Source organism: Thermobia domestica, chromosome 17 (assembly GCF_964235325.1).
Source record: "Thermobia domestica chromosome 17, izTheDome1.hap1.1, whole genome shotgun sequence".
NCBI classification, from domain to species: domain Eukaryota; kingdom Metazoa; phylum Arthropoda; class Insecta; order Zygentoma; family Lepismatidae; genus Thermobia; species Thermobia domestica.
Window position 1 is genome coordinate 184,711,162 of NC_137470.1, and position 23,459 is coordinate 184,734,620.

Sequence of the window (23,459 nt, forward strand, 5' to 3'; positions counted from 1 at the left end):
TGTGTTATTACAGACTAGTTAGACACACACCATGCCCGTGTCCTTAGGCATGTCCGTGGAATTGTAAGGTGGAAAAGTGTGACTTGTGGGTGCTTCGTAAGTTGACACCAAACTACAAGAATCGCCGTGTCAAGAGGTACAGTTCTCTGTGTTCGGATTATCACTTTTGATGGGAAATGGATCTGCTGCGACTATCTGGGCGATTAGAATAGTGGCTGATCAAAGTTCAGCACAGTTCCCAAAACATCTAGATAACATTGATCATAGAGTTAATTTGTCATGTCTTCCTACATCAAAAGGAAAACATCACTACGGATCGTTTCAGTTCAGAACACAGAAATTCATAGTAGCATTGCCTGCAAGCATTCATGCATTGTCAAAAGATGGTATCACGTTGCATGACAGTCCTCGTAGAAATGTCACTCAAGTGGCATTGCAGACTCTCCATGGATTGCAGTATGAAACTTTACCCATCCACCCTATTCTCTTGGCTCTCTTTCACTCACTACCAGCTCTTCCGGTACTTCGAGCACATAAGTAAGCTGTAAGATGCAGTTCCACAAACAGTGATGATTCCAGGAGAAATATTATTCCGAGTTATATTTCCTATTGTGATTAACGTGGTATACCAGTATTTGCACTATATTACTTCCAACCTTATTGTATTGGAAGTTCCCTTGGGGAGAAACTTCTGAAATTATCACTACCACAAAGTGTCTGGATAAGGACGGAGTATAGGGTTCACTGCATCATAAATCTACAAGCAATCAATCATGGATAAGAAGCAGATATAAGAGAATAGTACAGCTGATTGTCTCCTATACTAGAATGCAATTTATGGATCCTGTATGGCGAGTGTGAATACGTACACGATCATCACTTCGTTCTGGACAACACTCAATACGACCTCTCACAACTCAACTCCACTGAATCTATTCCGATATCACGCAAGACGTGTTTTGCTTAACCTTAGGAAACTTCATGCTGACCAGAGGACAAAAGAGCCGAGACAAAGTGCAGTACTGTGAGCGATGTAACATAGCCTCGTATCGCAAATTCACTCAATCATGTGGTAGACAAAGGTCTCTCCAACGTTCTGACAGAGACACACAGTCAGTGGAGTATTTACGAGTTTGTTTCGGTGGGCTTTGCTAACTTTATTGCTGGACATGTGAAAATTCTGTAAGATATTTCATTTACTTTAAAATAGTAAATAAAATTTCGGGGGCGGGGCTTAAACCATACACCCCCCTTCAATACGCCACTGCACAGAGGTAATGCAGTTAGACCTCTCTCTCTCTCTCTCTGTATCGTCTCCTGCTTCGCTCTGGCTCATCTTGACTATTCTTCTTCTTGTCAATGTGCAGCGGGCATTAAAATTAGTAATAGCATACCCTTATGAAAACTACAAGCAGCATGCACTTTACAGAACCATATTATGTGGGGCAAATTGCTTCAAATTTGACGATGTATGAGAAGTGTTTTAAAATGATTTCACGTGCGTATATATAAAATATAGAACATTTTTGGTCAGCTAGCTTTATATTAGAAACACTATACAACAGGAGTACCGAAGCGCAAGACAAACTTGTTTGTAGGCTCTTTGATGGTCGAATTTTGATACCAAGGAGCACTGTTCCATGCAGGAACGTATATTTGAATAGTTGAATGTATTGTAAACCAGTTGATCATATCAGAGAAGTATATGATTAGAAAAAGAGTTCCGAACTCAAACCTTTATCTCACTATCTTGATGAACACATTGTTGGTTATACGGATAGAAGTGGAGATCCATAATTAATTTCCTGCGTAAGTTTCATCATGATGCAATATTGGAGCACGATACTGTAGTTAATGATCGGGATTTGAGTTCACTAAGGCTTATTCTCACTGTCCTTTTCCGAAGAGATAACGTGCATTTAACACTTCCAGAAGTATGCAATTGTTCTGTATTTCTATTTGTTCTGATCTGCACAAAGCGTTTGATCTTGAACTTCTGCAGGAATATATGCATCATGTACATACAATGAACTTCTATGGACAAACTTTTCGGCAAAAGGTGAGAAAAAGAAAGTTCTACTCAATCAACATGTCATTTAATTATATCAGATTTACTTACTCAGTCTTTCTATTTTCCAGTGAACTTAACCCAAAGCTAGATAGCAGAAAATGTTTCATCCTGAATAAATTACAAAGCCACACACAAAAAGTAAAAGTTCTGTGTACCGGACCCCAGCGTATGGATTCGATGATTTTTTTTTTTCACAGAAGCCAAATTTGGAAACCCCTGGAAGATTGACCGTGTTAATTTTTCTTTTATGGCGGTAATATTTGTGCGATTTTGGTAGGGAGAACACAGGTTTTTCGCCTATAAAAGAAAATTGACACTGTCAATCGTCCTAGGGTTTCGAAATTTCGAGTTCTACGGTTTCGAATAAAATACATCGAATACGTACCATGTGGTGCGCTGAACATAACTTCTTTTGTATAGCTGTGTTACGTGTATCCAGCCCTTTGAAAATCGCTCACGTTTTTCGCCCATAATATAAAATTGTCACTGTCGATCGCCCTGGGGTTCCGAAATTTGGATTCTGTGTAACAAAATACATCGAAACCACATCCTGGGGTCAGGTGCTTTTTATTTATTTATTTATTTATTTATTTATTTGTGTGTGGCTTTCTTATCTATCTATACAGGGACATAGAAAACTATAAAAGTGACTATGTTTGTGATGTAATAACTCTTGAAGCACCCAACCGATCTCGTTCAAATTTTCAACATAGATTAGGTTTGGACATGGAGTGGTTTTTACCATTTCAATTTGACGGTGCAACTTGGGGGAAGGAGAAGATATAGTGTCACATCTATAAGTTTCGGGATCGCTGAAATGAATAGCGAGATTTGCGATGTCATTTAAATCTAAATTGCCCCATAACTTGGAGGTGGAGGAGAGGGGATATATAAAAATCATCGAAAATGACCAATATCAAGGAGCGCTTTAGTAATAGTAAAAAGTGCCTGACTAACGGAACGTATTACTATTATTTTCTTAATTTAACCCAGCAAAGCGGGTAATTGATGCTAATTATTACAAGATGGTAATTTACGATATATATGCACAATTTTGCTAATTATGAATTTTAATTCTCTTTACAGGAATGTTATGCTCAATCTAACGTACCCTGAAGGATCAATCAAAATTCAGCACTTTTCGTTGGAAGAAAGCATTATTTCAAGGCAATTCTACACCAATGCATTTTGCAGGTGACATAAATGCAGTCCATGGAAAATCTATGAGTTACTATCTTGAAAACGCAAATGTATTGATGAGACCATTCTCACAGAAATTTATTTTTATTTATTTTTTTTTCACAGATGCGCAGTAATATGAAATACTCTGCTACAATATTTATTTGTGTTTTGCTTAGGTTAACCATTTCCAGATTCAGCTTTCATCTGATCATACTGTTGCTATCACTACTTCACTACTAATATGCCCACTAAATCTCAGGCTAATGTCTACTATTTCAACTAAAATCTGTTAGTAAACTTTGCTATACTAAATTTACTGTTAATATCAACACTATTGCAACTAAGGTATTATATCTTTCAAAACAGCTGATTACATGATTAAACGACATATTATAAACGTCAGAAATCTTACAGAAGATGAAAAAGGCAAACTGAATGAACATACAACATATTTACTATAAAGTGTATATTCTACTGACAATATTACCATTTCATGTATGATTTATTTTGTTAGAAGCCGACATTTGTTTAAATAAATAGTAAACAACTGTATCAGTAGTGATCTCCATAAGGAAGGATACAAACTTGTCACTTTTCTCAGAAACTGTGATCTTTAAAATTATATATTTGTATCAAATGTTTTGGTATATTTTAATAGTATGGATATATTGTTCACACAGAAGTATGATCACAAAATCTCATAAAATTTATAAAAGTAGTTAAAAAAGGAACTTATATGTCAAAATGTATTAAGTTATTTATGTAAAAATTAAATATGTTTATATAATTGAAGCTTAAGCATTCTCTAAAGGATATGTATGTTCCTTGCAAAATTAGTAATATTATTAATGTAACAAGCAAAATATCTTTATTTATATAAAATGAATTGTCCTTAACAATGTGTAACAATTGTGATATAGATGAACATTGAATTTTAAAGATCTTTGTGCAATTTCGTGTTCACGACTTTTGAAGCTGGTGCAGATTGTGTCTTGGTACATTTCTATCTACTGTTTATGAGGATTTTTCTTAAAAGTCTTATTAAAAGAGGTGGATATAAAGAAACGAAATCGAAACGAAGGCTGGAAAGTATACTTACTTCAATTTGCTTTGCTTCATGTACGAATGTACAAGGATTTGTAACAGAAAAGTACACGAAATTTCCTTAACTGTATTTTGTGAAATAAAATATATTTATGGAGCCGCCATTGTTCAGTTATTCTAATCATCCCTGGCAATTAGTCCAACTTATTTCTTGTTTCTGCATGATTGCTTGAGTAAAGTGATTTATGTTTTTCTTTTTTTCTATAAGCAAGCTTTGGTTTAACCGAACATAAGATATATAACTCATTAAATATATGTTACAAAAGTGATAGTCATCAATTATCATCCTGAGACTTTCAGGGACTTGCACATATACACACAAATATTTCGAATTGGTAGATTTCCCTGTTGCAAGTACATTGATTAGTTCATTGAAATGTAAGCTGAAGCTCCTGTCCGGAAACTTTTGACTGGTTGTGTACCCATATGTAGGGAGTCAAATACCACCTGTCCATTCCTACAATCTAGAATACATAGCAAAATAACAAATTCAAAGCCTCTTAATAACAAATCAAACATGTCAAATCGATTGTAGACATTTTAACTTCCCGTTTCTAATGAAACCGACCTATTTAGACCGGAAGTCGGTTTTACGAGGCGCATGCCAAAAAAGGATATTTTAAAGCGGGATTGGCAATACTGATCGAATTGAGTATGGGCAGGAAAATGCTCTAGTACTCTGTACTTGTAACAGAGAAAGAATTGTTCGAATGGAATTGTGTACGTGGGAGTAGCAGTAAGGTGAAATGGCTGCCATACAAAAAAATTCCGAGGATTGTGAAGATAGATCTGTCATACGATTTCTGAACGTCAAAGGTCAGAATGCAGCTGCATTCATAGGAAATTGTGTGCGATTTACGGACTGGCAGTAACGAATGTAAGATGGTCATGCAATGGTGCAGGGAGTTTCGGGAAGGGCCTTCAAATGTTCATGCCGACGAGTGTCACAGAAACCCCAATGTTCAGATGGACAATCTGGTGGAACACACTAACCAGAATCTGCAATCCTATCACCAGTTCATAATAACTGAACTCGCCAAAAGTTTCCGGAAATGTATGCAAAAACAGTGCACCGACTTGTGAGAGACAAATTGGGTTATCAGAAACTGTGTGCGAGGTGAGTGTGAGAAATACTGAGATATATTTGCTCTGTTATTGCATGAAGAGCAAAGAATAACAGTTACATGTGACCTTTTGGGACAGGTGGAAGAAGGATAGGGGTAACTTATTTTCTCACACAAAGACGAGAGATGTATCCTAGATATTGTACACCACTGGGGAGTCGAAGCAGAAATCAATGCAATGGCGGCACTCTGATTCTCCTAAAGCCTAGAAATTCAAACACCACTAGTTCACAAAATCATGTGGCATAAAAAAATTGGTTCAGAAGAATGCTACGCTCTGGAGTTCTTCTGACACACGGCAACTTCTGCCCACACGTAACTCAAAGATTTCAATGGGAACTATTCAATCATAACCCTTACAGCACCAATTTTGCCCCCAGGGACCTATTTATTTTCCTTCAGCTGAAAACAGTGCCTTGTAGGGAAATGTTCCAACAACAGTAAACTTCTCCAAACATCTGTTCCAGACTGGCTGCACTCTCGGACGGCAGATATTTATACAGATGGTATGCCGAAGCTTGTACCACTCTACCTGAAATTTCTGGAGATTCATGGTGACTACTTTGAAAATAGTTACTGTATCAGGGGCGCTTATCTCATATATGTAAGGTAGGAGCTCATCCGTGGCTAAGCGATTAGCGTATGCGCCTTTGGAGCGGGAGACCCGAGTTCGATTCCCGGCTGGACCTCATATGGTTCGGATTACACGTTAATCAGTAGGTCCACGTCTCATATAGCCTCGCTGCTGAACGGGACGTTAAACTCAAAATCAACTCAACTCATATATGTAAGGCAAGTAGTGTATGTCCAAAGATAAAACCCACACATAACATTATTAATTATTGTTTCTTTTCTTTATTCCAACCTATTTCCAAAATCACTCTTTTACTTCCTTCCTTGACATTGAAACTGAATAGTTGTGGTAAATTCCTCATACTGTCACTAGAAAGCAACATACTAGCATAGCCTTCTCCACTAGAATCATTCTTTGGTATTGTTTGATGGTCTGAAAGCAATTCTTCGCTTGCATACTCTGCCGAAAGTTAAAAAAGAAAGACAATTTTAAAAAAATGTGTCAAATCCTCTTGCCATCATTAAAGAAAATTTGTAATAAAACTAGTAAAAAAAAATTATAAAGATTACTGACTGTGTCTGTGTTACTGCTACATCCGTTTGTTTAATGGTGAAGTGAAATATTTGAATATTGTGCAATGTATGGGAGGAAAGTATGCAATGACAATTTCTGATTATTGCAGTGAAAGCAAGAAGCCTGTGAAATGGAGACTGAGTTGGGAGCTAGAGATAATAGTGATTGCACAACTTCTCATTTTCGGTGATTTAATTTTACTTCTACAACATACGAAAATAAAAAGGTAATTGTGCAGAATGGTCGTACAACTCGTCAATTTAATATATCCACTAAAGTTAAAACATGAATTTGACATTTCAAAATTACGAATATTCATGGTTATGTGATTGTTCTTCTACAAACAAGTTATATTGTTTGTTCTTCTTTTTTTTAGTAATTAGAATGTGGATAATATAATGACATTAATAATGTACACAAAGCTTTCAAAAATGTACTGTCTTTGTTAATGTCATTTGAAAGCAGTAATTATGGAAAAAATCGAGAAACTCCAGACTTGATTATATGCTAGATGAAAAAGGAAAATGAGTGATCAACAACACAAGGAACGCGTTCGTAAGACCATATATGAAAAGTTTCATTGAAGTTTGTTTCTTGAATAAGCATGAACAGGCTTTTAGGAGTCAAAATAAAAGATCATATTAAATAGAAAAATACTTATAACTAGTAATTATAATTAACAGTCCCGTCATCAAGGCCTCTAGATCAAGAAGAAGGCCTCTAGATCAGGGTGGGGTGAAAAAATCAAATTTTCGAATATCGAATTCTAATAGGGCGCAAAAGTTGCGTGCTAATAAAAGGAAAAATAACGAAAATAATCTTCAGTTCACGTAAAGGAGGTGAAATTTGAAAAAAAAAAAATGACAGAAAAAAATATTCCTTTACACAAGGCATATACGGATTACTTTTTTTAAACTTCTGTAGCGTCCAAGTGCTTTATTTTAGTTGTGTGAGACCATGTTTCTTATTAATTCGGTAATGTGAGTGACTTTATACATTTTATTTTCATAATGATTTTGCAGCTCTTGGCCCATTTATCAACGTTCTTTTTTCTTTCCTTGAAATAACCCAGAACTCACCACGGAGAGGTGGCTGCATCGAGTTCAACCACACCCTACCTAACTCTCCTATCAATTAGGGTGTGCTAAAAATTATGTTGATTTAGTCAAGGATGTTGCCTTAAATTCAGATTTTTTTTTAATCAATTTTTGACATTGCGAGTATTGAGAGCAAACTTGTTCTAATGTAGCCATCTCTGCTTTCATACTTTTCCTACAAACTTTGTGACAAGTTCGACACAACTTTCAACTTCCTGATTATGGCATGGAAAATTTAAGAAATCAAACTCATGAGCAGATTTGTCATACATAAATGATAAGATAAGATAATGCATAGGGCGACACCTTACATTTTCTCCAAACTATCAGCTCACTGTAGTCCATGGCATCAAAATTTATTAAAAATGCATAAAAGTTCTAACAAATTTCCCCTTCGAATGTTGATTTCTTCCCTCTAGCACTCTCCTGTAACCCAACTCTCGTACGTATTATCTCATATCCACTGTCATAATTAACCATATATTCTCTAGATGACAGAAGAACGCGTTTCTCTAAATTACAGGATCGATGATTCTTTTAATGTTGTTTGCCAATTGTTTAATTGTTTGAACTATCTTCAAAATATGTTTAGGTCAATGTTTTACTGACTGGTATCTCTCTATGTCGAACAAAACAGAAATATGTTTCCATAATGCAGTTTACAAGCACTTTGAGTTCGTTTGTAGGATTTGTTTGAGAAACGTAAATCGTAAGATCTGGTTTGCACATGCCAGCCATCGGAAGTAACTGAGAGGTCCAGGATCTCTTATAGCCACATCTGAAGCACACTGCCCTGTCTGAGTTGCTCTGTTAGAACTTTTATGACACCTTCAATAAATCTTAATGCCACAGACTACACTGAGCTGATATATTGAAGAAAACGTAAGGTGTCGCCCCCTCCAACGCTCGAAATCTTATCACTTATACATTACAAGTGTGCTCATGAGTTTGACTTCTTGAATTTATCATGCCACACTCAGGAAGCTGAAATATGTGCCAAACTTCTTACAGAGTCTGCAGGAAAAGTGTACGAACAAGAAAACAGAGATGGCTACATTAGAGCAACTTTGCTCGCAGTAGACCCTACTCACCCTCACAATGCCAAAATTTGATTTTTTTTAAAAAAATCTGAAATTAAGGCAACGTCCTTGACTAAATCAACATAATTTAGCACACGATAATTGATCGGGTGGTTGGATAGGGTGTGGGTGGAACTCGAATTGCAGCCACCTCCTCGTGGTGAGTTATGCGTCATTTCACAGAAAGAAATCGTTCGAAAATTGGCGAAGAGCTGCAAAAGCATTAACGAATTATTAACAAAATGACCTCACACAACTAAAATAAAGAAAGAACTTGGACGCTACAAAAATAAAATAAAGTAATTTGTATATTTCTTGCGTAAAGAAAAATTTTGGTGTTTTTTTTTGTCATTTTTTTTTTCAAATTTTAGACCATTTGCACGAACTAAAGATCCAAAGTGTGATTTTCTTCGTTATTTTTTCATTAATTAGCATGGGAATATGCAACTTTTGAGCCTTATTAGAATTCGATACTCAAAAATTTGATTTTTTTTTCGCTCCACCCTACTCTAGATAAACTATAGAGATTAGCTGTGAATATACTGAATAAACCAGTCGCGGACAGACGACAAGGAGTGGTCGTCCAGCTTGGGAGTTTGGGTGAGTCCAACAACCTCATCCTGTTAAAAAAAAAAAAAAGGAGCTTGTTCAGAAACATTCACAGAAGTCCCGAATTAGGACTGAAACTTGGCACTACCTCAGCAAAAGAAAATAGACAGGGGATTTGGAACATGGAATATTTGAAGTCTCTATAGGATAGACGCGTCAAAATTCATAACAAGCGAGTTAAAGAAATACACAGTAGACCTAGTAAGAGTTCAGGAAGTTAGGTGGGAAGGAAATGGAACTGTGAATTCAGGAAATTTTACGTTCTTTTAGGGAAAGGAAATAAAAATCACCAATTAGGAACAGGGTTTTTCGTTCACAAACGAATATTACCAGCAATTAAGTGGGTTGAATTTGTTACTGACAGACTTTGTTTTATTACTCTTAAGGGTCGATGGTGTGATATTGCTTCAAATTTACATGCCTCTACGGAAAATAAGGATGACGATATAAAAGACAGATTTTACGAAGAAGTGGAAATGATATTTGACCAACTCCCCCGATACCATACGAAAATCCTATTAGGTGATTTTAATGTGAAAGAAGGACGAGAGGATATTTTCAATCCGATTATAAGGAATGAAAGTCTGCATAAGACAAGTAATGACAACGGTGTTAGACTCGTGAACTTTACAACATCCAGAAGTCTTATCGTGAAGAGTACAACATTCCAAAACCACGACGTTCATAAATAAACTTGGATCTCACTAGATGGAAAAGCACATAATCAAATTGATCACGTTTTAGTAGACAGAAGAAGACAATTTAGCATAATTGATGTTCGGTTGTTTAGAGGGGCTGATGGTGACACTGATCACTACCTGGTAGTAGCGATAATAAGAGAGAGATTATCATTGAACAAAGGAAATATTCGACACCTGTTCAATGTTCAATGTCTGAAAACGGAGAGATTTAAATTAAAGAAATTAGAAGAGGGCCAAGTAAGGTAGGAATACCAGATTGAAGTTTCGAATAGATTCTCGGTTTCAGAAGAGTCGGAGTGCACTAGTGTTGATGATTCTTGGATTGAAATTAGAGATAGCATTAATATTTCAGCAAATAAAAATTGGGACAGTTGGAAATAGGTAGAAACAAACCATGGTTCGACTAGGAATGCATTAAACTAGCAAAGAACAGAAAACAGGCAAAATTCAGTTGGCTACAAACTCCGAATGAAATAACTACACAAAATTTCGTAAAGAAACGCGATTATTTCAAAGCTAAAATTAAGGAGCTTGAAGATAATAGTGAAAGTAAATACATTCGGAGAATGGATAAGGGGATCAACGAATTTAAGAAAGGCTATAAACCTCGTGTTATATATTAAAGAAAGCTGACGAAACAGTTCTCACTGATACAGATAGCATCTTAAATAGATGGAAAGATTTCATTGACGATTTGCTTAACATGCAGCCAAAAACTAATGCTCGTGTAGAAAAGGAAATACCGCAGAACTGTATATCCCGGAACCTTGCCGAATAGAAGTTGAAATCACTATAAAGAACTTAAAGAAACACAAACCTCCGGGTGTAGACGAAATACAATACCCCAGTACATCAACTATTTATTGACTCTAGAAAGGCTTACGACTTGGTTAGGATAAAAACATTATATAACATTCTTATAGAATTTGGAATACCGAAAAATCTAATTAGATTAATTAAGATGTGTTTAAATGAATCCCAAAGTAAAGTGCGGGTAGAAAAATGTTTGTCCACAAGCTTTCATGTGGATAATGGCCTGAAAAAAGGAGACGAGTTGTCGCCATTATTATTCAACTTTGTCCTGGTCCTAACGAAAATCAAAGATAGCAACATGGGTGTTGAATGGTATTCACCAGTTTATGGTGTACGCTGATGATGTACATTTAATAGGGGATGATAGGAGGACAATAGAAAGAAATGCAGAGGTTTTATTAAACACTTGCAAGGATGTGGGCTTAAAGGTAAGTTCGCCGGGATCGTAATACTGCAAATTATGGACGCGGTAAAATACCAAATAATACTTTTGATAAAGTAGATACTTTCAAATATTTAGGATCAATATTAACAGACGAAAACCAAATTCGCGAATAAATTAAATGTCGACTAAAAGCAGGGAATTCGTATTATTATCCAGTTCAAAATCTCTTCTCGTCACGAATTTAGTCGAGGAATTTGAAGCTTAAAATAGTCATGTCTGTTGTTTTGTATGGATCAGAAACATGGTAGCTTACTCTGAGGGAAGAACACAGACTGAAAGTATTTGAAAACAAGATGCAGAAACGAATATTCGGACCCAAGAGGGACTGAAATGGGAAATGGTGGAAACTTCATAACGAAGAACTACATAATTTATAGGTTTGCCAAACATTTTTAGTCATCAAATCTAGGTGGCTCAGGTGGACAGGTCATGTAGCCAGGATGGAAGAAAGTAGGAACGCTTTCAAAGTCTACACTTTAAGACAAATCCGAAAACGACCATTAGGAATACCTAGAAGTAGATGGAAGAACGATATTAAGATGGATGTCGCAGAAATAGGAATACAAGGTAGAAACTGGATGAAGTTGGCAAACGACATAAGTCAATGGAGAGCTTTCGTGAACGCGTTATTGAACCACCGGGTCCCATAGGCCATAGAGCTAGTTAGTTAGTTTGTCACTGGCTTAGTTATTATTTGTAGCAGTGGCTTTAATTCAAACGTTAAATGTTTACAGAGTTTACCGAAAAGTGATGTTTCATTGGATTGCTTACCGGGAATAATATTTCACCGCATGCCACTGCAAGGTATATACTTGTATATCGATCACAAGGAACTTCTTATCATTTTCTTGTCTCTCAAAATTAAATCGGCCATTTTTTGACATATCAAATGGATTTGGATAACTTTTTTGAGGGATTTCTATTGCACATAAAAAATGCACTGAACATTTATTCCCGAAACTTTCGTTCTGAACCCCAAATTGTCCCTCGAATTCTAATTATCCAGCTGGGAAGTTGCAGGAAGAAATGAAAAGTGATGATGTTGAAACAATTTGAATACGTCAACGAAGTTGTATCCACTGCTGAAACTGCTGATACTGACGGCTTCTGGATTTACCGGAAATGATACACTTGAAACGGATGTTGCACAATCGAATCGTAAGGCAAGATTTCTGTTTAATACATAGTGGCTTTGACACAAATTCTATTATTTATTTTAAAAAGTCAACCTTTACATTTGTCGTTGGAAAGAAAAAATCATTGGTGAGAAATGACTGCTAGTTGATTCAATTCTTGATCTCGATGATACGCAATAATGACTACGGACCCAATTACTTAATGATTTACGTCAACACAAAGTAGAAGACTGGTAACGGAATAAGGCTCCAGGACTGTGGCTAACTAAGTTATATGTTTTTTCTCTTTTCTAGATTTAAACATATAGTTAATCCAAATGATGAAATAGATTATTTTTACCCTCCGTCAAGTTACCGAACCAAGTTTCGCATCTTTAGTGTCATTCTCGCGCAGGATATGTAATATTTTATGGCACTTCCTTCTTAAACGTTGTATGTATACAATGACCGATCCTTCCGATCCGATACAGTTATGTTTATGCCTGATTTATTTATGGCTTCCCTTATCTAGTATGAGGGAAAGAGAGCAGCGACTTGTTTTTAGGAAACAGAGCTTTTAAGAGAGGGCCAGATTTTGTATTAACTAAATGTATATCAATAAGCTAGTTATTTTTTAAGAGTGCAAAAACATTAAAAATTCATTATTTATTATTTATTTATGCATTTATTCATGAAAGCTACACCACACTAAAGTATTGATTTGGTCACATAAAAGAAAAAGATACGTGAATAAAAAAGTCATGAAAGGTATATTACATAAAATATTAAATCTTGCAAGGAGCAACATATAGTAATAATTTATCTTAAAAAAAAAAGTTGTGCATATTTTAACAATAGAACATATTGTGCTTTCATAGAAATGTCCAACGCGAAAGAAGGAAAATTATATAGTATTTTAGCGTACTGATTTAAATTACAAGATTTGTTTATAATAATATTTTAACGAACTTAAAAAGTTCGTTACGGAATTATCTATGTCTCTGTGTCTGTCTATCAGTCTGCCTGTCATTTTTTTTTAATATTATGCCCTTCATTTCATAGAGCATCAAAAAATATCTGAGAAAGTGATGGCATTTTTCGAGTCACTCTCACCGTTCCCGAGATATTGGCCAAAAATGACCAATTTCCAGAGATTTAAGGAACCATATATCGGGGACCGTAAGTCACAGAGAGATGATATATTGCGAGAAACAGAATGCCTGGATAGGAAGTTTTACTTTTACATGTAGGAACAATTATACTTTTCCTTCCATTCTTTTTAAGTTCGTTCTGGCAATGCTCTGGGAGCATTCTCAACTGGTTAATTCTTTACTCGTTATTTAGGAAAACAACATAGAACTGAAGCCTACCATTGATCACATCCAAACAAAAAAAAAATAAATAAATAAATAAAAAAATAAAAAATAAGCAAATAACAAAGTAATGGAAACTCTACTTCACAAAATTCAGAAACATGAAAGAAATCCATAAAATAACAAATGAGTTTCATTTCACACTTGGAAGGATACAATCATGCCAAATGTAATCATTGTAGACCTACAGGAACTTCCTAATAATTTTTGTGTGTAGAAAGTGTCGCACACAAATAAGATGAAAAAAAAAAAAAAGATTTCTCAGTTCCCCACAAAACCATTCTAAAGTTTGATTTTTTCTATTTTGGGTGATTTACTTAGGTAAAGCTAACGAAAACGTACAAGCATACCGAATTTTAAGTTTTCATTCCAATTCCAAATGTCTGACACATCAGGCTATAGAGCCATTTAAATAACATGGGGAATTTATTGTTCCCCCGTTTAGAACACCTAAAATTATTTTTAAAAAAGATATTTACTTTTGCTAATCTTTCTGCGCGTTAGTCCCGAAAAGCTACAATCATGCCAAATTTCGACTTTCCAAGTCAACCGGAAGTACCCGTTATTTTATATCAGTGACCGGGTTCATGTAGTGTCATATATTTATGTAGACTAGCTTTTGACTAGCTGAGAGCTCCGCCCACAGGCCCCCGCATTTGCTCGGCCTACGGCCTCACACCTCTTAATGCGATAATTCTACCGAATTTCAAGTTTCTTTTCCTATTTGTTCTATCTAAAAGATAAAATGTTGTATCCGATGAAAATCCCTATTTAAATAACATGGAAATTTCTTTACCTTCCTTTAGACCAATTAAATTTTAAAAATATTCACTTTTGGCAATTTCCCTGTGGGTTAGTTGTTGAATACTACAATAATATCAAATTTCATCATTCTAATCCTGCCGGAAGTGATTATACATTTTGGGGTGTAGAAGGTAAATATCATGGGAAAGATTTTTCAGTTCCCCATAAAACCACTCTACAGTTGGAAATTATTATTTTTTTAGCGATTTACTTAGTTAACGTAAACGAAAACGTATAAGCATACAGAATTTTTATTCCAATTCCAAGTACCTAAAATATTATATTATATCTAAAAGAAAAAAATAAAAAAAAACACTCATTTAAATAACATGGGGAATTCCTTCATCCCCCTTTACACTACCTAAAAATTAAAAAAAAATCACTTTTGGTAATTCATCTGTCTGTTAGTCTCGAAAACCTACAATCATGTCAAATTTAATCATTGTAGCCATACAGCAAGTGCTCAATAATTTGGGGGTGTAAAAGGCGTTCCATATAAATAACATTGGAAAGATTTTTCAGTTCCCCATAAAAACCACTCTAAAGTTGTAAATTTTTATTCCTTTAGATTACTTAGGTTACGCTTATGAAAATGTATAATCATATAGAATTTGAAGTTTTTATTCTAATTCCAAGTACCTAAGACATGAGATTATATGAAAAAAGACCCAATTAACTAACTTGGGGAAATTTTTCATCCCCCTTTAGACCCCCTGAAATTTAAAAATAAAATGAAATTACATGAAATTTCCTGTCAGTTCGTTCTGGAAAGCTTCAATCATGCCAAATTTCAAGTTTCCACGTCAACCGGAAGTACCCCTTTAATTTGTCAGTTCATGTAGTTTTATATATAGTCCGGAGATGATTTTTGTCGTAGTAGAGAAACCCTCAATTTGTTCGTTCAAATGATCTGACACACAATAACAAAAGTTTCGACTAGCATCCAATAAATCTTGAATATACACAATAATTATATGTTCAAGCTCGTATTGAATAATTGTAATAATTATTTGGCTAAGAATAAGTAACGTGTAGGGTAATTACTTATTATCTTAACAAGAACGAATAAATCTGTAGGTTTTGTGAAAACTTCAGGTTCATACCAAAAATCATAACAACTGTTATTAACCTGTTAAATTCATTTATTCAAAGAAATTCAGAATTTAATGAATGTTTCTCTATTGAAAATTATTAAGAGTTGCCAACTGTGTAGTCTCGTCTCTAATTTCGTTAAGACAGTCTCTAAGTTTTGGGGTTGTCTAATATTTTCTACGAATTCTCTAATTCTCTAGTGTGTATCATCAAGAGCACTCTATAGTATCTATGTTTTGGAATTCTCTGTTACCGATCTGATGTACCTGACTTTTTTATTTTATTCTACACGAAATTGTAGGTAGTCTATCTATTATTTATACGCAGTATACGAAAAATATGCGCTATTAACTGGCAATTCCAATATACTGTTGTTTGTTTGTTTTTTTTTTTTTTTTCAAATATTGAAGTACATGCTTCTTGTAAATGTACTCAATAGACTCTCACGCATACTGACTTGATTACCATGTAATTCACGTTTCAACAAAACCATGAATAACTGTGGAAGATGGTCTCTGGATTAAAAATAACATTTCTATTAATTCCTATGCCGAACTGTTTCACAGATTTAATGAAGGCGATAAAATTATTACTGTGTGAAATCGTCTGTTACACTCAAGAAAATAATAAATTACAAGTAAAACGTTGTAAAAAAAATATGAGCTAAGCGATAAGAGTTCCTATCAATAGCAATATATATATGTTGTTTTCGTTTTATTTATTTCAAAGAAATCACTAGTACGCAACGTGATGAGAGAAAGCCCATTTAAATTACATTACAACTGAAACATTTGCACGAATTCACAAAAGTCCTTGACTGCACATCACACCGTAATAAAAACATTAACCTGCATTTTTTTTCCTCTTTGGCGATGATATCACTTCTTATTCAAGACATAAAACATCCGTTGCATTATTGCTAAACTTAATAGATCTTCAGAGAAAAAATTAAGTCTTTTATTTAATAAAAGACGGAACTCTTACAGTAAACGCGTAAATCAATTCAAATCATATTCTTTATCTGGGTTAAGCAAGTTTTCTAAGTTTGATAACAATGTGATAGAAGTTTGATTTACTCTTAGATTTATCAATCTGTACTACTAACACAAATGTGCAATGTGCATTTCGGTTTGACAATTTTTATTTTGCAAAAATGTTCGCATATTTTTAATTTTAATATTGGAAGTCATTTAAGGAGAAGGGAAAACTCATTGAGCTGAAACATTTGCATTAAACTCACCTAGCATCCGGAATCAAATAATCAAAGAAATACGCAAAGCAAAGTAAAACCATTTTGAGAGTTAATTATGGCAGTAACAGCAAACCGATAAAAATAAGATAAAAGCTACAATGTAGTGCCTTTTTTTTTATTTGGCACTAATATCGGTCATTTTCATTCATTTTAAAAATATAATCCCCTTCTCTTTCTGTACGTTGCATTTTCAAATTGAAATGATAAAAACCATTTGAGGCCCAAAGCTCATCTACATTAAAAATGTGATCGAGATCGGTCGGGTGGCTCAAGAGCTATGAAATCATGAACATAACCACTTGCATTGTTATGTACCGTATATAGATAGATACAATTAAAGGTCTAGCTATAATATGGAAATAAAAAAATAACCTTTCGCTTTATGTGGCAAACATCGTCAAGGATTCGTATAGAAACCTTGAGCTTCATAATAGAAAAAACAAACAATTTATGAATGATAACACTTTAAACATGCTTCACATTTCTTTAATAAGATCCAAATAAATCTCACTTATTTGGAAAACTGTTAAAACTCATAGTCAAAAAGTCTTACAAATTAAAAGCAAATTCCTACGTTTTCTCACATACAAAAGGATAAGATTTTAACCAAAATATGAACCGCAGAAGAATTTACTTGCTAATTTTACACTTCAGACACTTGTTCAAAGGCGGATATTGAACGACCTCATCTTCTTACACAGACTTTTGCATAAAAAATATACCGCACAAACATGATTGCGAATATAATGATCCTGGTTTCATCCCTCGAAACATGCAAGGGAAATAGTGACCCAGTATACTGCTGGAAGGCACACACAAATGCACTGAATATGTCACTTACACTCGTGTCCAAAATGATTGTCGCATATCTATAAGTGTCTTCTTGTATCAATATAATATGTTAATGATTTTGTAGGATACTTTTAATATTGATAATATGTGTATAATCGGGAAATGTATATTTGTTGTAAATTTCATAGCAAAAGAATTATAAATACGAAAATTAGAATGAGTAAAACAAAATGTTGCTAAAGGGACAAGAAAGTTTTATTTTAGTTCTATTGTTCTTATTTACTGCTCTTTTGACATGAAATTTGTCACACACATGTGTTTGGCGATTATACACATAATAACATTATAAGAAATACCGGGCGAATTCGTTATCAAATTATATTCCTACAACAACATATTTATAGACATGCGACAATAATTTTGAACATGTGTGTACATGGAGAATGTGCTACATACAATAACATCAGTAGGTGTTATAAAGTTGTAGACACAATTAAGTGTTCTGAAAGTCACTCAAAAAAAAACTAATATCAAGAATTTTGTACAAGAAAAGTTTTCAAAGAAAATTTATTATCTTATCTTAACACTAGCTGAACTTGCCCTCTCAACACAGCGCATCATTCACAGATGAATATAAATCTCCTTGGCAATCCTCACAATATCTGTACATGTCCTTTTACATCGTCTTCATAAAAATTGCAAGGGGTGTCATAAAGGAGATACTTTTTCGATTATTTTATCAATATCTCGCACCATTTGCAAGATTTGAGAATACTTCCGGTTGGAGTTTCTAACTCATATATGACCAGTGTTTTCTTTCCCCTTGCATGCAGTATGTAATAGGCAAATACATTATACACACAATTAATTATAATGTCAGTTATATATAGTCTCCATTGGGCATAACACTCCAAACAATAAAGATTCATCTTAGGCTAGAGAAATAGTTATCCTTTCTCCATTATAATTTGCCCATGAAAGAAACGCCAGAGAGATATACAACCCTTGCATACAATCATGTGGTGTTGAAATGTACAACTCTCAGGATGTGATGACTTTTTTTTTTAATTTGAATACTTCCAGTGTACCCCTAGAAATGTAATAAATCGATAACGGTAATGTGTTTGAAATTTCCAATTAGAACTGGATAATCTACACAAAATTTGGAATCGATCCGTGAAAACGGCAAGTTGCTAGCACTTGTGGTTTCCGAGATCTCATTGTCGAAATGATTGGAGGCAAACATATAAACTTTTCTTTGGAGACAAATGTATAAACCTAGCATTTTAATATGTAGACTAGCTGAACCTGCGCTCTACACAGCGCGTCATTCGCATATAAGCATGGAACTTCTTGTCATTTCTCACATCTGTACATGCCAATTTACAGACACAAGTGAAAGATGTCTTGGTAAAAATCATCAAGGGTACCATAGAGGGGAATTTCTTTTCGATTATATATTTCAACATTTATCACCGTTCGCAAGATTTCAGGCTACTTTCAGTTGGAGTTTCTAATTCATGTATGATCAGTGCTTTCTTTCTCCTAGCATGTAGTATATAATAAGCAAATACATTACACACACACAATCTTAACTATATATAAAACTACAGGAGCTGACATAAATTACATAATTGCTTGAGCTGAGGGGTACTTTCGGTTGACTTGGAAAGTTGAAATTTGGCATGATTGTAACTTTCCAAGAATAACCGACAGGAAAATTGCCAAAAGTGAATATTTGTAATTTCTACATTGTCTAAAGGGGAGATGAAGAAATTCCCCGTGTTATTTAAATTGGCCTTTTTTGGACCTATAATCTTATATTTTAGGTACTTGGAATAAAAACTTGAAATTCTGCATGCTTATACGTTTTCGTTAGCGTTAACTAAGTAAATTGTTAGAAATAAAAGTTTCCAACTGTAGAGTGGTTTTATGGGGAACTGAAAAATGTTCCTCATGTTATTTATATGGGACGTCTTCTACACCCCGAAACATTTAGGCATTTCCGGCTGGATTACAATGATGAAATTTCGCATGATTGCAGCCTTCCAGGACTAACCTACAGGGAAATTGCCAAAAGTGAATATTTTTAATTTTTAATGGATCTAACGAGGAGATGAAAAAATTCCCATGTTATTTAAATTGCGGATTTAATAGGTGCGAGGCCATAGGCCGAGTAAAGGTGAGGGTCAGGGGGCGAAGCCCCCAGCTGTACCAAATTCAGGAAATGCAATTAAAGAGAAATGCACAAAATTGACTCTTGATACATAAGAGATACGAGGCCGTGGGCCGAGCAAACGTGGGGGTCTGGGGGCATAGCCCCCAGATAGCCAAAAGCTAGTTTCTATTATAAAATTGAAAGTGACTATGTTTATGACTTAATCTCTTGAGTCACCCGACCGATTTGGATCAAATTTTCAACGTAGATTCAGTTCTTCCTGGGAGTGTTTTAAGCTATTTACTTAGAAACTTAGGGGCGGGAGAGGAGAAACATAGGAAACATAAATAAAACTTAATAACTCTTGAACCACCCGGCCAATCTTGATCAAATTTTCAACATAGGGTATATATGAAATTCGAACCTGAGAAGTTTTCTATCATTTCATTTTGACAGTAGATCTTAGAGGAGGGGGCGGGGAGGAGGGAATATATGAAAATGAATAAAACTTAATAACTCTTGAACCACCCGGCTGATCTCAACCAAACTTTCAACATAGATAAGAGATGCCCTCTTGAGATGTTCTTTTCCCTTTACTTTTACAGTGCAACGAACGGGAGGGGGAGGGATGAGATAAATGTAAAGAAGTGACAATAAATGTGACTGTCTTTGTGACTTCATCACGCTTAAACCACCAGCCCTATCTTTAAAAAAATCAACATATGCATGAGGTTCGGAACTGAGGTGGTTTTTATCATTTCACTTTGACGGTAGAACTTAGGGATGGGGGAGGGGAAGGGACAGATATATATAAAAATAAATAAAACTTATTAACTCTTGAACCACCCAAACGATCTCAATCAAATTTTCCACAAAGATGACGTTCGCCCCTGGGATAATTTTTATCATTTAACATTGACGGTGCAAGGTAGGAGAGGGGGAGGGGGAGATTTATGTAAAAAAAAAAATGAAAATGACTGTCTATGTGACTTCATTCTTGAACGATCTGTCCTATCTCGATCAAATTTTCAAGAGAGATGAGGTTCGCGCCTGGGTTGGTATTTTTCTATTCACTTTGACGATAGAAGTTATGCGAGGAGATAGGAGTGGGAGATATATAAAAAGAAATAAAACTTAATAACTCTTGAACCACAGGACCTATCTCAATAAAATTTTCAACCTAGTTGAAGTTCAAATATGAAATGATTTTTGTCATCTCACTTTGACAATGTAACTTAAAGGAAGAGAAAGACATTTACAAAGGAACGAAAATGACCGATATTAGTGTCGATTCCATAGTTTTTGAGGTCGCTGAGATGAACAGTAGATATGAATGTGTAGGAGCGGGGATATATAAAAATGACCAATATCAAGGACCGCCTTAGTAATAGTAAAAAGTGACTAACTAACAAAACATATTACTATTTTTTCTTAATTTAACCCAGCAAAGCGGGTAATTGATGGTAGTTAATTATAATGTCAGTGATATATAGTGTTCATTGGGCAAAGCAATCTAAACAATAAAGATTCAACTTAGATTGGAAATTGGTTATCCTTCGTTTTTCATTATCATTCAGAAATGAAACAAACGCCTGAGATATATACTACTCCTGCATACAATTATGTGTGATGCTGGAATGTATAACACGTAGGATACCATTCTTTACTTTTTTTTTTAAAAAAAATCAACACTTCCAGTGTACCTCTAAAAAATGTAAAAATAAGTAACGACCATGTTTTTTTAAACAAAAAAAACACACACAATTAGAACTGGACAATCTACACAAAATTTGGAATCGACCAGTGAAAGCGACACGTTTCTAGCACTTGTGGTTTTCGAGATCTCATTGTCGAAAGGATTGGAGACAAACATATAAACCTAGCATTCTAATATATAAAGTAGTTTAACCTGCGCTCTCTACTCAGCGTATCGTTCTGTTATGACCATGAATCTCCTTCCCACTGTGCATCCCTACTTACTCACACAAGTAAAGGATAGGAGACTCACAAAGGAAGTGAATTGCTATGTATAGATGTTGGAGTGAGTTTGTATCAAATTTCTAGAAGTAACACGATATCAAGTGGATATATCTAATAAATTCATATCCATCTGAGTATGTCTCATTGCGTCTCTTGAGACCTTTAAGTAGGGATGGCCAGAACCATTCCTGATGGAACCGGTTTTTGGCTCTAAATGGATACGGTTCTAGAAGATCCGGTTGCGGAACCAGGTTTTTGGATCCAGATCTGGAACCGGTTCCGGAACCGGTTTTGAAAACCGGATCTGCAAGAACCGATTCCGGCGGAACCGGAACTTTCTGGCCATCCCTACCCTAGACCCGAGCTGTTGGCAGGCTGTGAACAGTGTGCTAGATGAAATGGTGGAAACGACAGGCAGGCGCCCAGGCGGCGGCCGCTGTCTCATTTGACTAAACAAACTGGGTAACTGGCAAACGCATTACCTAAACAGACAAACTGGCAAACTCATTTGGCTGAACACCCACTGGTGCACCATTTTTTTTCTGGGGGCACAAGCGCGTGGTCCTCTTTCCAGTGTTTCGAAGGTGAACTTTGTACCACCTTTACGGGTCTTGGAGTGCTTTCGGATCCAGGCCTGTAACTGGTTCTTAAAATGTGGCTCTAGAACAGTGTTTTCGGATTCAGGTCTGGAATTGATTCCTAAGATCCGGTTCTGGAAACGGGTTTTCGGATCCAGGTCTGGAACTGGTTCCCAATATCCGGGAACCAATATCCCAATATCCAGGTTCTGGAACCTGTTACATCGTAGTTTCAGCCTGCAACAATGTTAATCTTATGAGCTCAAAACGGTCCCTAAAATATTGAATAGACCAATAACGACAAGTTTTTTTTTTTTTTTTTTTTAATTGAATGAGAACTGGACAATCTACAAAAAAATTGTAATCGACCAGTGAAAACGCCAAATTTCTAGCTCTTGTGATTTTCGAGATCTCATTGTCGAAAGGATTGGAGACACACATATAAACCTAGCATTTTAATATACAGACAAGCTGAGTCTACGCTCTCTACACAGCGCATCATTCATATATAAGCCTGAATCTCCTTGTTATTCCTCACACCTGTACATGTCCCTTTGCAGACACAAGTGAAAGACGTCTTCATAAAATCGGCAAGAGATGCCGAAAAGGGAAAACTTTTTTCGATTACTTTTTCAATATCTCGCACCGTTTGCAAGATTTGAGCCTACTCCAGTTGAAGTTTTTAATTCATGTATGATCATGTTTTCTTTCTTCTTGCATACAGTATGTAATAATCAAACACATAAACTAACTAACTCTATGGCCTATGAAACCCGGAGGTTCAATGCCGCGTTCACATAAACTCTCCACTGGTTTCTATCCTTAGCCAATTGGATCCAGTTTCTACTTTGTATTCTTATTTCTGCGAGATCCATCTTAATATTGTCCTCCCATCTGCGCCAAGGTCTTCCTAATTGTCGTTTTCTGGCTGGTCTCCCTGTTA

General features: G+C 35.3%; 1 protein-coding gene across 1 annotated transcript in view; it reads left to right on the top strand.

Moving 5' to 3' along the window:
* LOC145673866 (uncharacterized) overlaps positions 1-4,453 on the top strand; it is a 34,906-nt gene extending 30,453 nt beyond the window's left edge. Inside the window, exon 4 of the mRNA XM_081743644.1 lies at positions 3,158-4,453. The gene's annotated coding sequence lies outside the window, so the exon portion shown is untranslated. The remainder of the gene's footprint in view (positions 1-3,157) is intronic.
* The last annotated feature ends 19,006 nt before the right edge of the window (positions 4,454-23,459 follow it).